This window comes from Carcharhinus amblyrhynchos, chromosome 3 (assembly GCF_965287045.1).
Source record: "Carcharhinus amblyrhynchos chromosome 3, sCarAmb.v2.hapA, whole genome shotgun sequence".
Lineage (NCBI taxonomy): Eukaryota > Metazoa > Chordata > Chondrichthyes > Carcharhiniformes > Carcharhinidae > Carcharhinus > Carcharhinus amblyrhynchos.
In genome coordinates, this window is record NC_137326.1 from 56402534 (window position 1) to 56430358 (window position 27825).

At 45.2% G+C, this 27825-nt stretch overlaps 1 protein-coding gene across 5 annotated transcripts in view; it reads left to right on the forward strand.

The window, feature by feature from the left end:
- grip2b (glutamate receptor interacting protein 2b) overlaps positions 1–27825 on the forward strand; it is a 357455-nt gene that overhangs the window by 161080 nt on the left and 168550 nt on the right. The gene's annotated exons all lie outside the window — the stretch shown is intronic.

Here is a 27825-nt window from a genome sequence, read left to right on the forward strand (position 1 = left end):
CCACACATCTTTGGACTATGGGAGGAAACTGGAGTGCCCGGAGGAAACCCACTCAGAACATGTAAACTCCACCAGACAGTCATGGAATTGAACCTGGTGCCCTGGCACTGTGAACCAGCAGTGCTAACCACTGTGCCGTCATTCGACCCAATTTATGCATCAATGTACAGCAGGAACCGAACTGTAGCCAGTACTTATCTGTCCAGCATGGCTGAATGTGCACTAGCTTGTTCAAAAGTCTGGTTAATGATTTGTTCTGTTTTCAGGGAGGATATAGACTGCACAATGCAAATTCACCAGAATGATACCAGGAGTTGTGTAGATTAGGGTAGCCATGAGGAATCAAGAACAAAGCATGCAACAGGCCAACTAAAGGTCTACTGACTTTTGTCAGGACTGGACAATCCTAGCAGTGGGTGAGACTGGAAAATCCACCTTTGACTTGTATTCCTTCGAACATAAAAGCGTAAGGGGTGATCTGATTTAGATGAGTGAAGGACTTGACAGGGTGGATGGAAAGAAACTTTCTACTACACAGGGAGTTGAAAACAAATGACCATTCCCCTAAAGATTGAGCTAGAGCATGAAGGGGTGATGTCAGGAAACAATTCGAGAACTCTTTGCCCCCAAAGGTGGCTGAGCGCCATTTGAAAATGTTAGAACTGAGGTTGATCTACTTTTGTTCTGTAAATGTATTAAGGATCTGTGGTGATTGTTCCCTTTAAGAATCACATGACCATTCGGGGACCAGGTTGAGGATTCACCCTGTTAGGCAGGGAATTTTTGTTCCAGAACTATCTCAGGAGCTGACTGCTGTCACGAGGCTGCCAGTCTCAGTATTGCCTTTACCTGTAAAGAAATGGGTTGTTTTCTCCTTAACCGGTGAAGAAGAATTATTACAGGGTTTTAATCATGGTAGCAGTTCAGTCCGTTATCTTCCTGCACTTCTTGCTAGTGAGGATGAAGATTGCAGGGATGCATTGGAAGATTATTGGAGAGAAGGAAGCTGGGCAGATCCCAGAGTTTTAGCAGGGCACAATGTTGCCCGTCAAAACTTGATGCGGTCCAGTTAGCTCTGGTAACAGTCACACAGTTGTGAGTCTTTCTGGGACAGACAGTAGAGGAAGTGGCCTCGGAAGGATTAGAGGATTTGGGTGTGAGATGCTGGTCAGAAGCGGGCTTGTCAGGAACCAGGACCACTGGGGACCGCAGGTGATGGCAAGTCCCTTTGGTCATTTTGTTTTCATCTCTACAGAACATTTAATTGAGGTGCTTCGCAATAGTGTTACCAATCAAAGCTTGGAAATGAGCCATGTAAGGAAGTATTGGCCCAGATGACCAAACACTTAGAAAGTTAGGTTTAAATAGCACAACTTAAAGAAAGAGTGAGGTAGAGAAGCAGAGAAATTTAGAGAGGAAACTCCGGAGTTTAGGGCCCAGGCAACTGAAGGAACAGCTATCAATATTGGAAAGAGGAAACTCAGGGGCGCAGAGGAGCACAGAGATTTGGGAAAGTTGTAGAGCTGGAGGAGATTGCTGAGGGAGAGAACAGTAAGGTGAGGCAGGGATGTGAGCACCAGGATGATCATTTCCGAATTGTACTGCTGCCAGATCTGGAGCCAGTTCTGATAAATGAGCATGGGGGTGATGTGAGAGTGGGATCTGGTGTGAGTTAGGATAAGAGCAGTAGAGTTTTGGATGGGCTCAGTTTTGCAGATTATGGTACGTGGGTGACTGACCATGAGAATATTGAGAGGGTTGAAAGGAGAGTCGTTAAAAGCATGGATGAGTATTTCAGCAGAAGATAAAAAGTACAAATGTATAATGATAAGCAGCACTTTAATGCTGTGGTTGTAACTCCTTATCCCTTTACAAAGATGGGGTCGGTGTGGGTTATTAACCCTTTGTGTTCGAGCAGGCCTCTTGCTGACTGGTTCAGTGGCTGTTTACCATTAGTAAAGACAATCTCACAAAAGTCTCCATCATCGCTATGGTTCCCTGCCCTCAGCATGCCTATAATAACAGGTTTCACCTATTGCTAATGGATGTAATGGCTGCCACTCAGCAGGCTGATAAAGAGCCTGCAGCAATCTGCTATGTAAATAGCTCGCTAATAAAGGCGGATGGCACAAAGGGGACCCTTCACTCACTTCCTTTTTACATGTGATGACATGTCAAGGTCACCATCTCCTCTTGTCAGCCTGTCTCTCTCTCTCGTGATAGTGTGCAGGAGGCACTGACCGCTCCTGTGTGCCTCTCACTAAGTGTATGAACTCTACAGAGCAGCCATTGTGAGTCATTTCCAGTCATCAAGGAGGTGAGGAGAGAACTCAGAAGAAATGGCAATGATTGTTGAAAGTGCAATTTAAATCTTCACTTCACTTTGCAATTTTTCCTTTTGTTCACACAAGTTACTGACGCAACAGGGCGACGGTGAAGAGCTCAAAAGGGGCTTTACGGATCACTTTTACAAAGCACTCAATTCCCCATTTCCAATGTTGCCTGGGCCGTGGGAGGGGATGGTCCACAAATGGGAAAGAGGAGGTGGGGAGGCCAAGGTTTTCCTTGAGGGGGAATGGGTAATGGGGGCAGCACTCCTGCTTCTCCTGGCCCACACAGACTGCTCGAAAATACTCACACAGCCAGCAATGCCTGGCTTCCTTTTCACTGCCGGGGTCCCAAACCCTTTGCAGCAGTGACAGTGAACTTAAAATCAGGCTCCCAATTACATAGTCAGAGCCCAATTTAAATATGTTAGTTAGTCATTCCCACCTCCCCACTTTGGGATATCGCAGACACACACTCACAATATTTCATTCTTTGACCCTCCCAATCCATAACAATAGGATTAATAGTGAGTCCATTGGATGGAGAAGCCCTTCCTAATATTGACTTTCATAAATTGGAATTTATGTATCTGGCTTTGCTTTGAAACTACATTCCTCTGCAGCCTACTGAGAATGAGAGGTAGGCCATTAGGACTGAAATGAGGAGGAATTTTGTCACTCGGAGAAAGGTGAACCTTTGTGATTCTCTATCTCAGACAGCTGTGGAAGCTCAATTATTGAGTATGTTCAGGACAGAAATTGATAAGTTTCTGGATACCAATGACCTTGAGGGGTATGAAGATAGTGCAGGAAACTGGCTGTGAGGTAAATGATTAGCCACGATTGTTTGAATGATGGAGCCGGCTTGATGGGCTGAATGGCCTACTCCTGTTCCTATTTCCTTGCACAGACCTCATGAGGTCACAATTTATCCTGCCTGGATTTCTCTAATCTTTCTCTTTCCAGCCAGAATTATTTCTGATGCTCTTCTCTGACAACTTCACGTGCACTTGCATTCTTCCAGTGTTATGGGGGGGGGTAACCAGAACAAATCGCAGTTCCGACAATCCCAGGATGAGAGCTACCCTCGGGTACTTCCTGGTTTCTTCATCTCAGGGCTTCTGCGGTGAGCATTGGAGGGATATAGAGGAGAAGGATTGGGCATCACAACACAGGTCAATATTCTCTATTCCCTATCCCCAAACACCCACCCTCAACATCCCCTCCTCCTTTAAGATGTTCCTTAAAACCTACGGGTGCGATCTTCTGCTCCTGCCAACGACAACCCTGCCCCCGCCACGGATTCCCCAGCAGCAGAAGGGGCGAACAACAGGGAAAACCCACAGCGATGGGACTGGAAGATCCAGCCACCAGTCAACGATGAGCCGCCTCCACCTCCACAAACCATGCAGCAAGCGGGGGGAGGGGGGTGGAAAATCCCACTCTACCTCCTTGACCAAGCTTTTGATCACCTATCCTAGTGTCTCCTTATCTGGCTCAGTGTCAACTTTTGTCTGATAACCCTCCTAAAAAGCACTTTGGGAAATTTCTTTATGTTGAAGGAGCTACATAAATGCAAGTTGTTGTTAATCTTTTTCTTACCCATTAGTAATTCCACACCCCCACAATTAACTTGATAGAAACAGAAGATAACCAGCTGAGATATGCTAACGGAGCAGTGACAAGGCTGAGGGAGGGGAATTCTAGATCTTAAGCTCATTAATTATCATGGAATTACCAGATTGTTTGAGAACCTGTCTGATTCACAATGATCATCAGAGAAGGAGATTTATACCATCTTTAGCCAGTCCACCCATACATTTTCACCTCAACCTGACTCTTTCCTCTTAACTGGTGTAGCAAGCCAGCTAGTAGCACCAACCTTCCATCACTAGTGTTCTGGGTGTACCTACACCACATGGACTGCAGCAATTCAAAAAGATGGCTCCAATTTTGAAGGACAATTAGAGAGGGGGAACAAAAATTGTTGACCGTGACAGCACCACCCACATCCCAAGAGTGAGTGTTAATTACTATTATTTCTTTCTCTTCCAAATAACCAGCACTTTAATTTCCTTCCACAATAGACTGACTACTCATGCCCCAGTGCTTCCTCTGTTAGCAGAGCTGGATTTACAATGTGCCTTAGTACATGGCCTTGAACAACATGGCTGGCCCTGGATTGGCCTGACTGATAGCTGACCAAAGTGGTGAAGCTGCTCACCCAATCACAGGCTGATGCCATCGTACATTTGTTGCTGATAGGTTCACCAGTTTGAGCCAATCAGCAACAAATGCAGAACCAAACCACACTGTGATTGGATGAGAAGCACAGAAAGGGAGGGAAGATACCAAACAGGAAAAGATGTGAATGTTTGAAACAGAAACAGGAAATGCTGGAAAATCTCAGCAGGTCTGACAGCACCTGTGGAGACAGAATAGAGCCAATGTTTCAATGTTTGCCCTCTTCTCAGTTTTAAAGGAGGATCCTGAACCTGTAGCCCCTGGTTCTAGCCCAGCCTGGGGAAAGATATACCATAGTGAGGTTGGGGAACCAGGACCCAGAACGTGATAGAAGACTCCTGGGGGTTTTAGAAACCCCCGCTAGACTAGATTGAGAGTACTGTGGTCAGTTCAGGATTATACCTGGACTAAAAGAGAAAGGGTGGGATTTTCCATGCACCCTGCTGCATGTTTCGTGGTGGTGCAGACAACTCACCATTTGCCGGCGACAGAATGTTCTGGTGCTGCCGTTGTCAACGGGGTTCCTCATCAAATGCACCCCTCACTGCAAGGAAACTTGTGGCGGGGTGAGCCTTTGGCAAAACGGAAGATCCTACCACCATGAACAGCCGGAACGTTCCGGCTATAGAGGTGGGTTGCAAGATTAGGCTTGTATAACCCTATGTATAGGGGTTTCAAGGGTTTCTGAACCAGATATATGATGATTAGCCACAGAGAAACTATTTCCTCTGGAGTCTAGAACAGGGGCCCACAACCTTAACATTATAGCTATCCTCTTCAAGGGTGGCGTCAGGGATGACTTTTTCACACAAAGGAAACTGACTTCCCTCTAAGAAGCTCTAAGCTGCCTGGGGGAGGGGGTGGAGTGAAATCAATTGAAAATCTCAAAATAGAGATTGATAATGTTTTTTCACAGGTTAGTAAAGGTTACAGAAGCAAGGCGAGTAGATGGAGTTAAAACAGATCAGGAATGATCTATTGAATGGTGGAACAGGCTCGAAAGGTAATGGCCTACTCCTGCTCCTCACAGGGCATTACCTCAGCACATAAGGAAAAATGGATGCTATTTGGCAGCGAGTGTGTTGAGGACCAACAGTATTTTCTGCTCAGATGGGATTTGTCTGCTCCAGTGCTGATGGAGAGCTCTTCAATAAGCACAAAAGGTACTGCAGCATATTAATGCGATTTCTGGCTTTTAACATCATTTTGACACTTGAATTTAGAAATAGTCAAATAGAACAGAGAGTGATGACTCAGTGTGTGATGGCGATTGCTGGGGATAGGGGCTGAGAATAGAATTCCTGCTCAAACATTCGGAACAATGGACAGACACGTCGGCCGAACATCAATGAGAAATGACCCTTTTGATCAGGAATGCTGCTGCATTAAAGGACGAGGCCATTCCACAGGCAAGTTCTTGTTTTCAGCTCATGTGCATGTGTGTATGTATACATATATGTGTATGTGTTTGTGTTTGTGTGTGTGTGTGCGTGTGTAGGTGCAAGGTAGTGTGTGTGTGTGTGTTTGTGCACTTGTGTTTGTGTGTTTTTGTTGGGTGGGGGACGGATAGGTGTGCAAGTTGTGGATACTGGATAAATATGTATTGGAAATCTGGAACTTATCAGGAAGATTCTGGGTTCATTCCCTGGCTGATCTAGATTGCCAATTCTCCAGGATTGCCCTGAAATGTTCACAATTTGGCCTGATTCTCCAACCTCGATCGCGGCTGGGATTATCCGGTCCTGCTGCAGTGAATGGAGTTTAGGCTGCGTGCCAAATTCTCCGTTCTGGCTGGCAGCAGTGGCAGGGCAAGTGAGACCGGAAAATCCCGGGTCATTAACCATTACGAACCCGGGCACTGCCACGGGAGATCTAAGGGAGGAAACATCATCAAGCCATTAGGAAAGGGCATTTTCTTTTTCCTTTCCCATTTTCCTTTGAGGATATTTGTTAATACCTGCGTGGCATTTGTTGAACTGTTTGTCCAGGTGAACAATCTGAGTGAGAGGACCAAAATGCCCAAGATTTAGAAATCATAGAAACACTACAGTGCAGAAGGAAGCCACTCAGCCCATTGAGTCTGCACTGACAATAATCCCCCTCCAGGGCTCTATCCTCACAACCCGTAATCCCTCTAACCCACACATACATCCTGTGATATTATGGGCAATTTAGCATGACCAATCAACCTAACCTGTACATCCTTGAACTGTGGGAGGAAACCAGAGCACCCGGAAATTACAAATGCCACACAGACAGTGACTCAAGCCAGGAATTGAACCCGAGTGCCTAGAGCTGTGAAGCAGCAGTGCTAATCACTGTGCCACCGTGGTGTTTTATCAAACACATCCTATGACTCTAGATGTATGTTGGGCTAGCCAATCCCAGCCCAGCCCAGGTGACGATAAGATTGCTAAAATGAAAGCGAAATACTATGGATGCTTGGAAATCTAAACTAAAACCAGAAAATACCAGAAGCACTCAGAGTCTGTGGAGAAACAGGAGCTAATGTTTCGAGTCGAATAGGATTCTTTTCCAGCAGTGAAAATAAGGCTGTTTAAGATTAGTTTGAAGGAACAGCCAGGTTTCCTGCTGATGATCACTGACCAGTGACATACCTCAGCCCCCAACTGCCCTCCCTCTAGTTCAATAGGCTGCTGATGTTCAGTATCAAGTGCTCTAATGGCTTCATTCACCCTCTGGGTCTGGGTGGAAAGATGGAAGCAGACAGTGCTGGTGTTCATTCAGCATCCTAACCCTGTCATTCTCTGTCATACTGCTGATGATCAATAGTGTTAGCATCTTTCACACTGCGCAAGATCAGACAGGATTGTGACACCAAGGTGAAGCCTCGGCCTTAGACTGACATTAATTTATGTCTAATTTGTTCTTCAGACCTCTTGTCTCTCACTCTTGCTCATTACTCTTTATCTTTCTGTCTCTCTCTTTTATTGACATTGGTATTTTGTGTCATTAAGCTTTGGGAATAAAAAATCCTATTCAGTTTGGTCCTGGAGATGCACTTTGGATTTGAATCCACCGGCTCTCCTCTATCCACCGCCCTAGACACATCCTCATAGAACTCCAGTAAATTTGTAAGGGAAGTCGTGTCTGACAAATTTACTGGAGTTCTATGAGGATGTGTCTAGGGCGGTGGATAGAGGAGAGCCGGTGGATGTGGTCTTTCTCGATTTTCAGAAGGCGTTTGACAAAGTACCTCACAAGAGGTTATTGCAGAAGGTCAGGGGACATGGAGTTGGGGGTTGGGTGTTAGCGTGGATAGAGGATTGGTTGTCAAATAGGAGGCATAGAGTGGGGGTCAATGGGTGCTATTCAGATTGGCGGTTGGTGACGAGTGGAGTGCCCCAGGGGTCGGTGCTGGGGCCTCAGCTATTTACCATTTATATAGATGATCTGGAGGAGGGAACCGAGTGTATGGTGTCGAAATTTGCTGATGACACCAAGATTGGTGGAACGGCAAATTGTGCGGAGGGTGTGGAGAGTCTACAGAAGAATCTAGATAGGCTGGGCGAATGGGCCAGGAAATGGCAAATGGAATTTAATGTTGGCAAGTGCGAGGTGGTCCACTTTGGTAGGAATAATGGTAGGAAGGATTATTACTTACGTGGCGAAAAACTGCAGCATGCGACGGTGCAGAGGGACCTCGGGGTCCTTGTGCATGAGTCGCAAAAACCCAGCTTGCAGGTGCAGCAGGTGGTCAGGAAGGCAAATAGGATGCTGGCCTTCATAGTGAGGGGGATTGAATATAAAAGTAGGGAGGTCTTGCTGCGGCTGTATAGGGCATTGGTGAGGCCGCAGCTGGAGTACTGTGTGCAGTTTTGGGCGCCATACTTACGCAAGGATATTTTGGCCTTGGAGGGAGTGCAGAGGAGGTTTACTAGGCTGGTACCGGAGTTGAGGGGGTTGAGCTATGAGGAGAGGCTGAATAAACTAGGCTTGTACTCGTTAGAGTTTAGAAGAATGAGGGGAGATCTCGTTGAGACGTATAAGATGATGAATGGGATGGATAGGATAGAGGTGGAGAGACTCTTCCCGCTCAGAAAGGATAGTAGGACTAGGGGGCACAGCCTCAGGATAAAGGGGGGGGGCGGTTTATAATGGAGTTGAGGAAGAATTTCTTCACTCAAAGGGTGGTGAATCTCTGGAATTCTCTGCCCGTTGAAGTGGTGGAGGCTGCCTCGCTAAATATTTTTAAGAAGCGGGTTGATGGGTTTTTGATAAGCGAGGGGATTAAGGGTTATGGGGAGAGGGCGGGAATGTGGAACTGTGCCACGACAGATCAGCCATGATCTTATTGAATGGCGGGGCAGGCTCGAAGGGCTAGATGGCCTACTCCTGCTCCTATTTCTTATGTTCTTATGTTCTTATGTTGTGGGTACGAGTTCCCCCCTCAGAGACTTGAGCACGTAACCTAGGCTGACATTCCAGTTCAGTGCAGAGGGAGTGCCGCACTGCAGGGAGTTGCCATACTTTGGATAAGACATTAAAACAAGGCTCCCGTCTGCCCACTCAGCTGGGTGTGACTGACCCCAGGGCACCTTTGGAAAAACAGCAGAGGGAGGTTTCCTTCAACCAACATCAATTTCACAGATCTGTTATCATCTGCTTGAGAATCCTTACCATGTGCAAACTGGCTATCGCTTTCCTGACATTACAGCAATGGCTACACTTGAAAATGTACTGAATTGGTTATGAAGTGCATTGGGGTGTCCTGAGATTGAATGAATGAGAGGGGATCTCATTGAAATGTTTAAAATTCTGAGAGAACTAGAATGTTGTTTCCTCTGGCTGGAGGGTCTAGAACAGAGGGTCTGGGCGGCATGGTAGCACAGTGGTTAGCACTGCTGCTTCACAGCTCCAGGGACCTGGGTTCAATTCTCGGCTTGGGTAACTGTCTGTGTGGAGTTTGCACATTATCCTTGTGTCTGGGTGAGTTTCCTCTGGGTGCTCTGGTTTCCTCCCACAGTCCAAAGATGTGTGGGTCAGGTTGATTGGCCATGCTAAAAAATTGGCCCTTAGTGTCCTGAGATGTGTAGATTAGAGGGATTAGTGGGGAAAATGTGTAGGGATATAGGAGTAAGGCATGGGTGAGATTGTGGTTGGTGCAGACTCAATGGGCCAAATGGCCTCTTTCTGCACTGTAGGGTTTCTATGATTCTATGAACAAGGGGTCACAGCCTCAGGATATGGGACAGACCATCTAGAGCTGAGAGGAGGAGAAACATCTTCCCTCAGAGGGTGATAAACCTGTGGAATTCTCTGCCACAGGAGGCTGTAGAGGCCATGTCACTGAATATAATTAGGAACAAGGAACAGTACTGCACAGGAACAAGCCCTTTGGCACACCAAGTCTCAATCACGGCCACAGGAGCATCTGACTGTGCCCCTTACTATTGAGTCCCTGACGATCACTTTGACCCTCCCTGCTGTACAGCAAAGTAGGAAATTTAAGAAGGGAATAGATAGATTTCTAGACACTAAAGGTGTCAAGAGGTTATGTGAAGAGTTCTGGAGTATAGTGTTGAGATGGAGGACCAGCCATGGCCATATTGAATGGTGGAGCAGGCTTGATGGGCCAAATGATCTACTCCCATTTTCTAAGTTTCTCTGATTGAGAAAGCTGAGACAGAAATTTAGTCATCGAGCAGCAATTCAGAGTGGTCTTATACTTCTTATATATATTCAAAGGGCCAAATTACCTACTCCTGCTCCTATTTTCAATGTTTCTACGTTTCCTTATCCAGCAAGTTTTAATGATTGAGAATTAAATGGAGGAGAGAGGGTGAATTAGTGTCACAACAGGCACAGGAAGAGAAATGAAGAGAGGGAAAGATTGGATTACAAGAGAAAGAGAAAAGAGGGACAGAAAGGAATAAGAAAAAATAACATTCTTTTAAAATCTTCAACAACAATCAGTTACCTAAAGGAATGAGAGTCCACAGTTTAAATTGTATGCTTTCTGGGCTTGAGAGATTGATTGGCAGTCATAATTATCATGTCATTAAAAGGGAACTTATGCTGTTAACTCATCACCTCTCTTAGCTTCCTCAACCAAGTTTAATAGATAATTAATGTATAAATACAACAAGTTCTATATATAAAAAAGGAATCTACAGGCAAATTTCTGTTGGTGCAAAGCAAACAGCAGAGGTGTTAAAATTGACACATCCTAGTGGTTTGTACCTCATGATGTATCCCTTAATTCCCTGAATTTGTTGGCTGATTTACACATTAGTAACAACATGTGTCATCAGCTTGATCCAGCCCATAATGATGCTGCAGAGAATCACCTCAAAATTCTGACATGGGAGTCAGCCAAATGGCCCAATCAGTCCAGTTTGTGTATACCCTCTATCTCAGCAATGGACTCATTCCCTATGTGCCTGGCCAATTCCCACATCCCAGGAAGGAAATCCAGTCAAACTCACCCAAACGGCTCGTGTCTATATTAAAATGGAACTGCAATATTGCTGGTGCCAGTATTACTGAGTTTTACTAGGATTTGAACATTTGGAACTGGTTTTTCCTTCTAGGATCACTTCTTCTATTTTGTTTAGAGTCCTTTATCTAACCAATTCCTAACTGTTAGCACAGTCTCTGCTGTACTGTGACCTTTGGTGACTATATCTTCAGATTCCTGAGCATCTCGCTCTGAAATTCTCTCCCTCTCCTGCTCTCTCTCTCTCTCTCTCCACCCTCCCATGTGCTCCTCTTTCCCTCCCTCCCCCTTCCCCCTCATTCCCCCTCCCCCTCCCTTCCCTCCACCATCTCCTCCCCTCCCTATACCCCTCACCCTCCCCTTTCATCCCCCATCCCCTGCCCTCCTCTTACCCCTCCCTCCCCCTCCACCCTCCCTTCTTTCCCTTCCTCCTCCCTCCCTCCCCGTCTCTCCCCCTCAACCCTCTCTCCGTCACCCTTCCCCCACCCTCCCTCACCCTCCTTCACCATCTCCCTCACTCCCCTCCCCCCTCCCCCTTCCCCTCCCTCCCCATCCCTGCCACTCCTTCCCCCCTCCTCCTCCCTCCAACTTTGTCCTTCTCCCTCCCTTTCTCCCCCTCCCTCCTGTTCTCCCCACCTTCTCCTCTGCCCCTCTCGCTTCCCCCTCCCTCCCCTCCCTCCTTCCTCCCCTTCCCCCCTTCCCCACCCCTGCCCCCTCCCTCTCCCCTTCCTCCTTCCTCACCTCCTTTACCCCCTCCCTCCCGTCCCCTTACCCCTCTCCCTCCCCTCTCCTTACCCCCTTTCCTCCCTTCCCCCCTTTCCTCCCTTCCCCTTACCCCCTCACTCCCCTCCCTTTACCTCCTCACTCCCTTTACCCCCTCACTCCCCTCCCTTTATCCATCTCCCTCCCCTCCCCTTGCCTCCTCTCTCCCCCCTCCCCTTACACCCTCCCTTACACCCTCCCTCCCCTTCCCCTCAATCCCTCCCACCCACACTCATTCCCCTCCCTCCCCCAACCTTACCCTCTCTCTCCGCTGCTTTATCCCTTCCCTCCAATCCCCTTACCCCCTCCCTCCCCTCCCCTCACCCCCTCTCTCTCATCCCCTTACCACGTCCCTCCTCTCTACACTCCCCTTACCCCCCTCCCTCCCCTCTCTTCACTTCCCTCCCTCCACTCCCATTACCCCCTCCTTCCCTTCCCCTCCCCTTACCCTCTCCATCCCCTGCCCTGACCCCCTCCCTCCCCTATTCTTATCCCCTCCCCTTAGCCCCTCCCCACCCCCCCTTACCTCCACTCCCCTCCCCTGACCCCCTCCCCTCCCCTCACTCCCCTCCCCTGACCCCCTCCCTCCCCTCCACTCCCCTTAGCCCCTCCCTACCCTCCTCTTACCCCATTCCGTCCCCCTCCATCCTCCTCTGTTCCCTCCCCCTCCCCCTCCCATTCTCTCCCCTTCTCTCCCCCTCCTCTCCCTCTCCTCTACCCCTCCCCTCCCTCTCCTGTACTCCACTCCCTCCTTTCCCCTCCCTACTCCCTCTCCCCTCACCTACCCCATCCCTTCCCTCACCTAACCCCCACCTCCCCCTACCCCCTCCCTCCCCTCCCCCCTCCCTACCCCCTGCCTCCTCTCCCCTCCCCTAACCCCCACCTTCCCCTCCCTCCCCTACTTCCCCTCACTTCCTCCTCTCCCCTCCCTCTCTCTCCCTCCCCCCACCCCTCTCCCCCTGCCCACTCCCCCCTCACCCCCTTCCCCCTCCCTCTCCCTGTCCCCTCCCTGCCTACTCCCTGCCCCGCCTACTCTGCCCCCTCCCCCTCTTCACTCCCTGCCCCTTCCCAGCCCATCTCCTCTCCCTGCACATTCCCTCCCCCCTTCCCTCCCTCCCCCCCACTATCTCCCTTCCTCTCCCCTCCCTTTCCCCCTACCCCCCTCCTTTCTTCTTTCTCCCTCTCTCCATGCCTTCCTCTCTTTTCTCCTCCTCTTTCTTTCTCTCCTACTCTCTGACCCTCTCTCTTTTTCCATCTCAGTCTCTCCCTCTCTCTTTTTCCGTCTCAGTCTCTCCCTCTCTCTTTTTCCATCGCTCTCTCTCCCCATCTCTGTCTCTTTCTCTTATCCTGTCTCTCTCTCCCCCTCACCCCTATCTCTGTCTCTCCCTCTCTCCCACCCCTCTCTCTCGCTCCCCCCCCCCTCGTTCTCTGTCCTCTCTCTCTCTCTCACTTCATTTCTGTCTCTCCCTCTCTTCCTCCTTGACTGAACCTTTGATCATTAGCTTTACCTCTTTGCTTTGCTCTGAATCAGATTTCAGCTGCTGTGAAACACACTAAATGTAGGAGATAAACTTTTGTTCTTGTTAAAGCTCTGATTGTGCATTCCGTAACCTTGCAACACTTTATAAGTAAAAGGTTTCTCTTGTCCTGCCTGCCCCTGAAAAATGGAGATGAATCCAGAAATGATGTGTAAGGCTAGAAATACTGTTACATGAACGAATGATAAGTTTTATCAGCAGCATTCCCAGAATTGCGAACTCTCATATCCCGGATCAGTTGATATGATGAGACAGAATGCCACTTGGAATAATTCTCATTCAGATGCACCAGCAGGGGGCATTCCTGAGCAGCCAATGTGCAGTAGCTTTGATGGCTCCCTCACCAGTGTAGGGACTGAGGGCAGCTTCCTGTCAAATATGGTAGATCCCATTCTGAACTCAGTGAAGGATTTCTCAACAGAGAGCTGAGGGAGTGGTCTGATATCAACCCTGAAACAGTTGGTCCACAGCATGATTTGCCATTTGTAAAGTTATTAATTCCAAACTTTGGTGGACAGAATTATCCTATCCCTGCGGCAGTGGGAATGAGTATGAGGGGTGGGGAAATAACTAGCGACTGTATTGGTATTGCGGTATTCACTTGTTCTGTGTTTGATTATGTGAGGCTGCTAACTGATTGATGCTCTTGTGCTTGATTGGTTAAGGCTGGGTGTGAACTCTGAGCAAAGTAAACAGACACCAGAGAAGCCATTAGGCGCCAAGCTGTGAGCATGAGTGCAGGCAATTTGTGATGACAGAGATATTTTAAAACTCTAGTAAATAAACCTGATGCACACTGAGAAGCTAGGGTCATCTCCTCAATGCTCTGAAAATGTAAAATGTACAACTGGGATTCCTCTCTAATGCATGCCTGCCACAGCGGAAGTTGAGGTGCTGGGACCTGGAATGGATGCCTGCATCATGGAAGCAGACTATTAATTTAAATAGTTTAGGACCCAATTAGGGTTAATGTTTCCAACCTATTGGCCTTTTGATGGAGCAGCAACCTCACTCCCCCCTCCACTCCCCAGCACCTTAGAGGAGGCGTCCCACCAGCAACCTGGGGTCTTTCCCCTCTGCTCCATGGGGCTTCCTCCCTCAGTCCTGTGGAACTTTGTCATTTGCTTATCCCGCACTACTGAAGGTGCCTCCATTTTCCTGACCTACCTCAGCAGGGTCCACCCATCCTGATGGGAGAGCTGGGGTTCTAGAACAGTCAGCCCCCTGAATGTGATAGCAGCATTCGGAGCCATTCTCAATTGGAAGGCCAGTCTGGAGAAGGATAACTAGGGGGCTACTCCAGTAAGATTGCTGATCCAGTCTCGGTGTTGGTGAGTATGGGTTCAGGACTCCTATATCATCCTGACATTAGCATCCCAGAGCTCGTCCCCGAGTGGCAAAGAGCAAAGACACCTATTCTATTATGTTTTATGATATGATGACTGCTGGCAAATTAATTCAATCTTGCCATAACAACTATATCTTACTCACTCATGCATTACATGGAAAATAATCCAGTTTGTTAGAATATAATTAACCTTAGCTAACTGAAGTGCTATTCCAGAAAAAGGAGAAATGTAAAAATCAGAAGAGAGTTGCCTAGTGCTTCACGTTGTCAGTGTACGCTTAAACTGGACCATCTGACAGGCAACATGACAGCTCAGTGACTATCACTGTTTGCTGTGCAGGTACATGGATTTGGGCTGGTGTCTGTGGGAGTTTGCACATTCTCCCCATGATTGTATGGGTTTTTTCCGGGTGCTCTGGTTTCCTCCCACACCCCAAAAACATGCTCTTAGGCTGATTGGTGTAAGAAATTGTCCCTAAATTAGTCTTCCCTCAATCTTCCCCAATAGGTGTAGACAAAGGTCATGGGTAGAGGAGGGCACTCATAATGTTAAAATGGTGGCGCGGGATCATTGGGCCGAAGGGCCTGTTTCCCGTGCTGTGTTGTTCTTTAAATCTCACTGAAGAAGAAAGAGCTTGCATTTATATAGCACCTTTCATGATCCCAGGATGCCTCAATGCATTTTATGGCCAATGCTACATTCGGAAGTGTATTCACTGTTGAAATACAGTTGCAGTATTGTTGTAATAAACTGATGCACTTTAATACTGCTGTAATAGTGTTGTAATGTCTGATACATTTTAATAATTGTAACACACTGATACATAGTAATACAGTTGTAACACTGTTGTAATACATTGATATACAGTAATGCAGTTGTAATACTGTTATAATATCCTGTTACTCTATAAAACAGATATATTACAATGGTAATGCACCGATATACTGTAATACAGTTTTAATACTGTTTCAGTATACTACAGTGGTTGGCACTGCTGCCTCATAGCGCCAGGAACCCAGGTTCGATTATTGGCTTGGATCACTGCCTGTGTAGAGTCTGCACATTCTCTCCGTCTGCGTGGGTTTCCTTCGGGTGCTCTGGTTTCCTCCTACAGTCTGAAAGACATGCTGGTTGGTTGCATTGGCCATGCTAAATTCTCCCTCAGTGTACCTGAACAGGTACAAGAGCATGGCAACTAGGGGATTTTCACAGTCTCTTCATTGCAATGTTAATGTAAACTTACTTGTAACACAAATGAACTTTAAACTGATATATTGTCATGCAATTGTAATACTGCTGTAATATACTGATACCCTGTAATCCAGTTATAATGTGATTGTACATGAGGTCTGCTTTCTTGATTTCTGCAGCAGTAGGAAGGTGACCTGATCCTCATCTCCATATGTGGTATCTTGTAAAGTCAGGTGACCACCTAGTAAGTAAAGTTTTATTTATTAGTCACAAGTAGGCTTATATTAACACTGCAATGAAGTTACTGTGAAAATCTCATGCAAGGCATTAGGCACTGTATTTTTCCCAACACATCTTGGAATGCCCCTTGGTATTTCTTAAGACATCATGCAAATCACCATCATTGATTTTGAAGATCCTGAGTCAATTTAGTCTAATTAATCTAATCAATTAGATTAATGAATGAATGGTTTATTAAGGTAAGTAACTATGCACAGACAGTGACATAAAGACTACCGTACTCCATGACTCCAGACTTCCAACTGCAGGGAAAACTCTAGCTCAGCCCCAGGATTCGCACACTCCAGCCCAATTGGCCGAATGGGTCACATGACCATCTGAGCCCTCGCCTCTTAAATGGGCATGCCACCATACCCTCTAAAGTGGCCACTCAGTGTAAGGGCAATTAGGGATGGGCAACAAATGTTGGCCTTGCCAGAGATACCTACATTCCATGTAAGAATACAGAAAAAGGAAGTTGTGCCCTCAGATGATGCCCCTGGATAATTGAGCATCTGGATATCTTCCATTACAATTAGGACTATATGATCATATGCATCACTTAAATAGCCCATGTTCAAATCACGCCATCATTTAATCAGGAAAAAAATGCTAACACATTTCCATTGCTGTGATTGTCAATTAAAAAGGTACAACTCACAGTGTGATGAACACATTGCTAATTTCAGGCAGAAACAGATGATCAATAAATGGTGCACACTATTAAGATGCTGAAACATGACCAGCTGACATTTTGCAGCTATTGTTGATCACAAATTATGTAGATCATCATAAAATTTGCTTTTATAAACATGTAAATGAAGAAGAGGACTTATTGAAGCAAACTGCCCAAGAAAAAAGATGAAAGAAACCTAAATATTTTCCATGCTTGGGAGGATTAAAGACAAGGCCAGATGAAAAGCATTAGCAAAAGGCAGGGAGAGTTTGCCGCACCAGTGGGAAAGTGTTCAGATATCCACAATTCATCATCACAAGCGTTCCAAGCTAGTTACTGGAATGAACATAAACTTCTCTACCCGAAGAATGGGAAAAGCATATTAACACTTAAGCACCCATAATACAGGATGTGGGCTGCAAACTAAAGTGAAAAAGCTGGTCACTTGCCAGGATAACAAAGGGCCAGATCTCACCCAAAGGTGGGATTATTCAGTCCCGCCTACAGTGAACAGAGATTTGGCTGAACGCCAAATTCTCCTTTCACGCTGGTCGTGGTGGCGAGACATAAACAGCCATAGAATTCCAGCCTTAGACCCTGCCTTACTCAAAGAGGTTGAGCAGTGATACTCAGGCTGCATCGAAAACTGTGCCAGTATTCAGAAATCAGAGGTCATCAAGCTGGCCTGGTGAAGCCTTGCTAAATGGCCACACACAAACAGACATCAACTCAACATGCTTGTTGCATGTTGTGGACTGAGACAGACTTTGCCAAATGATTCCACTTAAACGTATTAATAATATACAAATGTCAGTGACTTCATTGGACAACTTATTCTTTCAACACATCTCTTGAGCTCTGATTTTAATCCAAAAAGGCAAAACCTTAAAATTAGAGCTAAGTTATAGAGGAGTACAATCAGGGGGCACTGGGAAATCAGGGAATCTGGGACTCTTGTTGTAAATGACTGTGGATGCTAGATGAATTGAATTTTGAAGAGTGAGATGGATAGATTTTGTTGATGATATGGAGTTGCCAGCATCGGACTGGGGTGGGCACAGTCAGTAGTCTCACAACACCAGGTTAAAGTCCAACAGGTTTATTTGGTAGCACAAGTTTTTGGCGCATTGCTCCTTCATCAGGTGAGTGAAGAGTTCAGTTCAAACAGGGATAGATAGACACATACTCAATTACAAGCTAATGGTTGGAATGCGAGTCTTAACAGATAATCAAGTCTTTAAAGGTGCAGACAATGTGAGTGGAAAGACGGATTAGCACAGGTTAAAGAGATGTGTATTGTCTCCAGCCAGGGCAGTTAGTGAGATTTTGCAAGCCCAGGCAAGTCATGGGGCTTACAGACAGTGTGACATGAATCCAAGATCCCAGTTGAGGCCGTCCTCATATGTGCGGAACTTGGCTATCAGTTTCTGTTCAGCGATTCTGCGTTGTCGTGTATCATGGAGGCTGCCTTGGAAAACGCTTACCCAAAGATCAGAGACTGAATGCCCTTGACTGCTGAAATGTTCCCCGACAGGAGGCGAACACTCCTGCCTGGTGATTGTCGTGCGATGTCCATTCATCCGTTGTCATTGCGTTTTCATGGTCTCGTCAATGTACCATGCCTCGGGACACCCATTCCTGCAGCGTATCAGGTACACAATGTTGACTGCATCACAAGAGTATGTACCGTGTACCTGGTGGTTGGTGTCCTCATGTAAGATGATGGCCTCCATGTTGATAGGGTTGTGGTCACCGTTCTCCTGAAGGCTGAGTAGTTTGCTGTGGACAATGGTCTGTTTGAGATTGTGCAGTTGTTTGAAGGCAAGAAGTGGGGGTGTGCAGATGGCCTTGGTGAGATGTTCGTCTTCATTGATGACATGTTGAAGGCTCCAGAGAAGATGCTGAAACTTCTCCACTCTGGGGAAATACTCAATGACGAAGGGTACTCTGTCTGCCATGTTCCATGTTTGTCTTCTGAGGAAGTTGTGTGGTTCTTCACTGTGGCACATTGGAATTGTCGACCGATGAATTGAGCACCATATCCTGTTCTTACAAGGGCGTCTTTCAGTGTTTGTAGGCGTGTGTTGCGATCCTCCTCATCTGAGCAGATCCTGTGTCTACGGAGGGCTTGTCCGTTGGGGATGGCTTCTTTAACATGTTTAGGATGGAAGCTGGAGAAGTGGAGCATTGTGAGGTTATCCATAGTTTTGCAGTTCAGTGAAGTGCTGAGGTGACTGTCCTTGATGGAGATGCGTGTGTCTAAGAATGCAACCGATTCTGGAGTGTAGTCCATGGTGAGTCTGATGGTGGGATGGAACTTGTTGATGTCATCAGATAGTTGTTTCAGTGATTGTTCACCATGAGTCTAAAGGAAGAAACCCTGCCATAGCAACCTCTGCAAGACGTGCCGGATCGTCGACACAGATGCCATCATCTCACGTGAGAACACCATCCACCAGGTACACGGTACATTCTCTTGTGACTCGGCCAACAATGTCTACCTGATATGCTGCAGGAAAGGATGTCCCGAGGCATGGTACAGTGTTGAGACCATGCAGACTCTACGACAATGGATGAACGAACACCGTTCGACAATCACCAAGCAGGAGTGTTCCCTTCCTGTTGGGGAACACTTCAGCAGTCAGGAGCATTCAGCCTCTGATCTTCGGGTAAGCGTTCTCCAAAGTGGCCTTCATGACGCATGACAACGCAGAATTACAAAGCAGAAACTGATAGCCAAGTTCGACACACACAAGAACGGCCTCAACCGGGATCTTGGATTCATGTCACACTATCTGTAACACCCATGACTTGCCTGGGCTTGCAAAATCTCACTAACGGTCCTGGCTGGAGACAATTCATACCGCTTAAACCTCTGCTTAACATTCTCTCCACCCACATTGTCTGCATATGTAAAGACTTGATTACCTGTTAAGAGTCATATTGCAATCATTATCTTGTAATTGAGTTTGTGTCTATACATGCCCTGTTTGTGAACTGAACTCTTCACTCACCTGATGAAGAGACAATCCTCCAAAAGCTCATGCTACCAAATAAACCTGTTGGACTTTAACCTGGTATTAAGAGACTACTTACTGTGCCCAGATTTTTATTAGTTAAGGTTAGAGGAGCATTTGAACTGGCAGTAGATCACTCAGGCCTCAACCTTGCCAAGATGGTTAATCTTGTCTCAATTCCATTTTCCTACCTTGGCCCACAATTCTTTAAATTCAGTATCCTTCAAAACGCAATATTGCAACCCAATATCCTTTAATATCCAATATCCATCGATACCCAATATCCTTCAACACCTAATATCCATCAATTCCCAATATCCTTCAAAACCCAATATCCTTCAAAACCCAACATCCTTCAAAACCCAACATCCTTCAAAACCCAACATCCTTCAAAACCCAACATCCTTCAAAACCCAACATCCTTCAATACCCAACGTCCTTCAATACCCAACGTCCTTCAATACCCAACGTCCTTCAATACCCAACATCCTTCAATACCCAACATCCTTCAATACCCAACATCCTTCAATACCCAACATCCTTCAATATCCAATATCCTTCAATATCCAATATCCAATATCCATCGATACCCAATACCCATCGATACCCAATATCCTTCAACACCTAATATCCATCAATACCCAATATCCTTCAACACCTAATATCCATCAATACCCAATATCCTTCAAAACCCAATATCCTTGAATACCCAATTGAATATTGAATACCCAATGTCCTTCAATATCCAATATCCTTCAAAATCCAATATCCATCAATACCCAATATCCATCAATACCCAAAATCCATCGATACCCAATATCCTTCAAAACCCAATATCCATCAATACCCAATAGCCATCAATACCCAATAGCCATCAATACCCAATAGCCATCAATACCCAATATCCTTCAAAACCCAATATCCTTCAAAACCCAATATCCTTCAATACCCAATATCCTTCAAAACCCAATATCCATCAATACCCAATATCCTTCAATACCCAATATCCTTCAATGCCCAATATCCTTCAAAACCCAATATCCTTCAATACCCAATATGCTTCAAAACCCAATATCCTTCAATATCCAATATCCTTCAAAACCCAATATCCATCAATACCCAATATCCTTTGATACCCATTACCACTTTATACCCATTATCCTTCAGTACCCAATTCCCTTCAATACCCAATATCCTTCAATACCCAATATCCTTCAATACCCAATATCCTTCAATACCCAATATCCTTCAATACCCAATATCCTTCAATATCCATTATCCTTTAATATCCATTATCCTTCAATATCCATTATCCTTCAATACCCCTTACCATTTTATACCATTACCCTTCAGTACACATTACACCTTGATACCCTTGATGCTTCAATACCCATTACCCTTCATTACCTAATACCTTCAATACCCAATACCATTTGATACCCATTACCCATAGATACCCAATATCCTTCAATATCCATTACCCATCGACACCCAATATCCTTCAATACACAATTCCCTTCATTCCCATTACCCAGCGATACCCAATACCCTTCAATCTTAAAAATATGTTTCTTTGATTTGATTGACCCACCAGATGAAATAGTTACTCTGTATCTACTCCAACAAACCCTTTCTAATATTAAAAATCCTCAATCAGATCATCCTTCAAACTTCTAAACTCAGGGGAAATCCAATCATGTTTCTGCAAATTGGTCTCATAAGTTGACACTTTTAGATTCTGCTGGATCTGAACTACCAGATTAATATATCCTTCCTTAGCTGTGATGACTAAAATTGATTGCAGTACTCCAGATGGAGGCTCACTGAGGTTTTATACAACTGAAACTTGATTCCCTCCCCTTTTTAATTGATGACTAGAGAAAACACAACGGCATTTTTTATTGCTTATCCATCTACTGGCTTTTAACAATTCATTTACTTGTACTCCCAGATCTCTTTGCTGCTCTACATTTAGAAAATAATCTAATTTATCTCCCTTGAGTCCAAACTAGATGTCCACGAGCAATTGCATTTGACATAGTTTGTGCCCGTTTATTTAAACTGTGAATGTCCTTTTGCTAAATCATGTTCCAATCAGCATTAGTTGCTGTCCTTCCTAGTTTACTGTCGTCTTCAAATTTGAATATTAAACTCTCATTTCTTTCATCCAAGTCATCAACAAATCTGGTGTAATGTTGAGGCCTAGTTATAAATCCCTGTAGAATATCATGCTAGTCATGTACCCACTTTTTATCTCCATTCTCTGCCTGCTACCTCCTGACCAATTTCCAACGCAATTCAAAAGATGCTCTCCAATTCTGTATGCTTTCTAACAATCTTCAGTGTGGACCTTATCAGATGCCTTCTGGAAATCAATATGGGTAACATTCATAGATGCTCCCTTATCTACCTTATTACCATGGTGACCGTGGTACTTGCTAAACAGGTTCAGGACAGGACACGGCCATGTACAGCAGACTTCCATCATAGGTTCCTCAGTACAAACCCTTTATGTACTCGTGGAGAGACACAAACAATGCTTCACATTACCAAGGAGTGCCCCCTCTACAGACTAAGTGATGGACTAATCACCTTATGAGGTGGCTGTCGCCTGGCTTTGGGCATTTACTAAATAAATAATTTAACTTATTAACTATCTCCTCAAAGAATTCAACTAGATTGGTCAGACATGAGACCTTTGACAGAATTGTATTGGTTCTCTCTGATCATCTCATAATTGTTCAATAGCTCAGTCAGTCTGTCCCCAACAACATATTCCAACTTCCCCACATCTGATGTTAAAAGGATACAGAGCCGAGGCGTGTTAGTGGAGTTGCCTGTACATGTCAGCTAGGATCCAAAAGAAGATGGAACAAGCTCAAAGGATTGCCAGGCATTTTCTTGTTGCTAAAGTGAGAACATGCTTCATGTTCCCGCTGCCTGATTTTAACTCATTCGCCTCATGGACTTCAAATGAATGAGCAGATGATCTGTTTCATTTTGGTGACGTTGGTTGAAGGAAGAGATTTGGCCAAAGACAACTCCTTATGGATTGTCCAGTGGGATCTTTTACATCTGCAGGCAGCTTATGGCATGGTGTGAAATGCAGCCACTCTGAAAAGGCAGCATTCCTTCAGTAATGCACTGATGTGATGGCTTCAATCATTTGATCTGATTTGATTTATTATTGTCACATGTATTACTATACAGTGGAAAGTATTGTCTCTTGCGCGCTGTACAGACAAAGCATACCATTCATAAAGAAGGAAATGACAGAGTGTAGAATGTAGTATTACAGTCATAGCTAGGGTGTAAAGAAAGATTAACTTAATACAAGGTAAGTCCATTCAAATGTCTGACAGCAGCAAGGAAGAAGCTGTTCTTGAGTTGATTGGTATGTGACCACGGGCTTTTGTATCTTTTCCTGACGGAAAAAGATGTAAGAGAGAATGTCCGGAGTGTGTGGGGTCCTTAATTATGCTGGCTGCTTTGCCGAGGCAGCAGAGTCAATGGATGGGAGGCTGGTTTGCGTGATGGATTGGGTTACATTCACAACCTTTTATAGTTCCTTGCAGTCTTGGGCAAAGCACAAGCCATACCAAGCTGAGATACAACCAGAAAGAATGCTTTCTGTGGTGTGTCTGTAAAAGTTGGTGAGATTCGCATCTGACATGCCAAGTTTCCTTAGTCTTCTGAGAAAGTAGAGGCATTGGTGGGTTTTCTTAACTTTAGTGTCAGCATGCCGGGGCGGGGGACCAGGACAGGTTGTTGGTGATCTGGACGTCTAAAAACTTGAAGCTTTCCGCCCTTTCTACTTCATCCCCATTGACAGGGATATGTTCTCCTTTATGCTTCCTGAATTCTATGCCAATCTCCTTTGTTTTGTTGACATTGAGGGAGAGATTACTATTGCCCCACCAGTTCACCAGATTCTCTATCTCATTCCTGTACCCTGTCTCATCATTGTTTGAGATCTGACCCACTACGGTGGTGTCATCCGCGAACTTGAAAATCAAATTGGAGGGGATCAGTTGCTTGAGTCCAAATTGGGAGTTGAACTCAGAACATACTGAGTCGAATGTAAATTCAGCCAGGACAAGCAGTACATTTACAGTAAGGACACACTTTTACTGATTTGGCATTGCAACATGGGTACTCATTACTTGCATGCTACTTATCTCAGTAAAACTCCAATCTCGGACCCATAATGGCAGCTAAATAGAAACCTAATCTGTGCCACTCCTGGTTGCTGAAGGGCCCACAATATGTCATAATCCTGCCCCCTCCCACAAACCTCATTCAAATACTTCACTACAAATGTTTCTGTCAATCGGGCAGATGTCTATCACATTGGGTGTTGGAAGTGGATGGAGCAGTTTGATCAGTTCTAAACACCTTGAATACTCTGTGAGACAGGCCCCTATTTAAGAATAGTAATAGCCACTGAGCTCTTGGACTGAGGTATGTATTTCAGCATTCTCTGCTGAATTTAACCGTGCTACACGGGAGCATATAAATTAGGAGGCCATTTGGTCCTTCAAGCCTGCTCTGCCCAATCAATAAGATCATAGCTGATCTGGTGTGGCCTCAACTCTATTTTGCCCCATAAACCTTGTTGACGCCCTTTGTCCATCAAAAATCTGTCGAACCCTGCCTTCAATGTATTCAATGATGCAGCCTCCACTGCTCTCTGGAGAAGAGAATTCCAGAAACAACCAAGCCTAACCGCTAGCAAAAATTCAGTAAAGAATCCAGTGGGCAGTCAGAGCAATGATGTAGTTTCCAGCCCATTCCTTTGATTACTGTTAATATCTAATTACTTGGGCCCATTTCCCATTTGCCCTGCTATGGCATTTTAAGAAGCTGCTTCATTAGGCACTGTCCTCTTCTCTCAGCCTCTCCCCTTAGAAATAAGGCTTTCACAATCATTGTTCATTTAGCTGATTTTGTTGCAAACTGGCAGTCTGAGAGCAGAGCATTGCTGTCGAAAATGTCCATGAGCTGTGAGATTGAACAATCGAGCAGCCCAGCTTGGCAGATTGAACAGCTGTTCAGCGAGGGATCCATCCTTCAAGAGCAAGCGTCCTGGATGACTGCTTCCTTTCTTACAGTTGGCACCAGCTAATTTGCAGTTTGCCTTTGGGCACTTTAAACTGCCTGTCACTGCCATTGCCTTGCCTCCAGACAGCCCAACAGTACCCACTCCAGGTACCTGTGTGGAAATTGGGCAAATAAATGAACAGTGATCAGTAACCAGGATGGAGGAAGGAGAGAACCCCAATTGGAGAGTTGCAGGAAACGTGGGCGCAAATTTGCAAGGTGCCAACTCACACAACAACTTAGAAAGATAAAAAAATAGCAGGAGTGGACCTTTCAGCCCTTTGAGCTTGCTCTGTCATTCAACATGATAATATATTCCAGCTTCCCCACAACTGATGAATGGAGTTAACATATGTTGATTCTCTATCCCATCACCATTCACCCACGCTCTCCCTATACCCTTGAAGCTTTTAAAGTCTAGAAATCAGTTTCCTTCTGATATATATATTCAGGTATTTGGTCTCCATGGCCTTATTTGGTAGAGAATTAGACAGTTTCATCAACTTCTGAGTGAAGAGATTTCTCCTCAAGGGAGGACAGAAGAGTTGAGGGTGGGTCTTTCTGAGGAGGAGAGGGGTGACAATTTTGAAAGGAAGGGGGAACAGTTGGTGCCTGAGCAGGGGAACCCACTTGCAATGTCAGCTAGCATGGGGAGGCAGCAAGCAAGATCAGGTACTCTGTTAGTTTATGAGAGTGCAAAATCAAAGGGGATGAGAGGAACTTGGAGAAAACATTGAAGTCAATGAAAAAAAAATTAGTGATTGAGGCTTTAGGGGCTAGGGCAGAAATGTTGGGGGATGTCTGGCTTGATGAGAAAGAATTGTTTCATATTTAAAAGGGTTGCATGAATGTTTTAAGAGCTGATCACATGATTTGGTGGTGATGCGATTAGGGTATTGCCACATGCCATATTTTACTTCCAGTTTGTACTCCGTACAGGCAAGAGCTCTTCGAATTAATCTATTGTTGTGAGTTTGAATCTATGTGTGCAAGCTACAGCTTTTCTTTCTGCTTAAAATCCAGAATTCCAAATATTACACAAAAAGAAAATTGGCAACGAATTGGAATTTGTTTCACTGAGAACATCAAGAAAAGATTCTAAGTCGTAAGAAAACATTGTGGGTCCTCACACTTCAATATTAGAAGGCTAGGGTGAAGCAGCAACAGGATTAAAGATTGAAGTGCCAGTGCAGGAAAACCAAGAAGGAAAAATGTTTTCTGTATGGTTTTAAAAGAGGGATTTTTTCTGAATCGGAGATGGGCGAGATTCGAGGCTTCTGGCATATTTGAAAAGAGGATGCTTTGCTTTATGGCTGGGGTAATTTGAAAAACAAAAAAACATCAATTCAATGGCCTCCAGAATAAAAAGGGGAGTACTGGGAAGACAGTAAAATTAAAAATTTACCAAGCAGTCTTGAGTTACTAGTGCTTGCAAGAGAAACAGTAGGTCAATTAGGATCCATGGGTCTTTCAATTAAGAAAACGAATCATGAAGATCCTATGCAGAGTGGTTTCAGTGCTTTGTACAAGCAAATACAATAGCAAATGAGTTGCTCATACCACGTTTTCACAGTACAATAGGAAGTAAAACCTTCAATTTGCTCTGGAACTTGAGACATCCAGCAAAGCCAGGGACCAAAACTTACAATGATTTGACAAAGATTCTTGAAGACCCTTACTCTTTTCAAAGCCATTGATCATCATTGAACAGTTCTGGTTTCACTGAAGGAATCAAATGGAGCGCAAAAGAATTGTTCACTTTAGAACATAGATTAGTACAGCACCGTACAGCCCCTTCAGCCCTTGATGTTGTGCTGAGCTTTATCTGAAACCAAGGTCAAGCTATCTCACTCCCTATCATTCTGGAGTGCTCCATGTGCCTATCCAATAACCACTTGAAAGTTCCGAAAGTGTCCAACTCCACTGTCACAGCAGGCAGTCCATTCCACACCCCAACCACTCTCTGAGTAGAGAACCTACCTCAGACATCCTTCCTATATTTCCCACAATGAACCTTATAGTTATGCCCCCTAGTAACATCCACCCGAGGAAATAGTCTCTGCACGTCCACTCTATCTATCTCCCTCATTATCTTATAAACTTCTATTAAGTCACCTCTCATCCTCCTCCGCTCTAAAGAGAAAAGCCCCAGCTCTCTCAACCCTTCCTCATAAAACCTACCCTCCAAACCAGGCAGCATCCTGGTAAATCTCCTCTACACTCTCTCCAATGCTTCCACATCCTTCTTACAGTGAGGTGACCAGAACTGTACACAATATTTCAAATGTGGTCTCACCAAGGTCCTGTATAGTGGCAACATTAAGAAGGATGGCACAACAATTTGAGTTTGATAAATCATTATAAAATATTCTTCAAGATTGTCCAGTTTATGGGCTCAAAAATGAGGCTATCCAAGGAAGATTGCTGACTGAACATGCTTTGACTTTAAAGACAGCAGTAGAAGTCACAGTATCAATAGAACTGGCTGCTAAAGAGGTTTCACAATTTAGTGCAGAAATGAAGATCCACAAGTTGGGAACTGCCCATAAGAAGTCAAAACAGCAAAAGCTGGGTCATAGATGCGCCAAAATGAGCCATTCAGTGAGTGAATGCTGGAGCAAGAATAGTCAAAGCAAGAATTGTGGCAAAATGGGTCACATTGCAAAAGCTTTTTGGGTAAGACCAGCTTCCCCCGAGAAGAATATTCCAAAGAAGAGGGTACCTTCTTGAAGAAGAGCAAGTTGCATTCTACAAAAATAATTTACAACACGGAAGAGAATTAGAACTATGAAGAAGAGAATGTCCAGAAACATAATGTCGAAATTTGCTGATGACACCAAGATAGGGGGAACGGCAAATTGTGCGGAGGGTGTGGAGAGTCT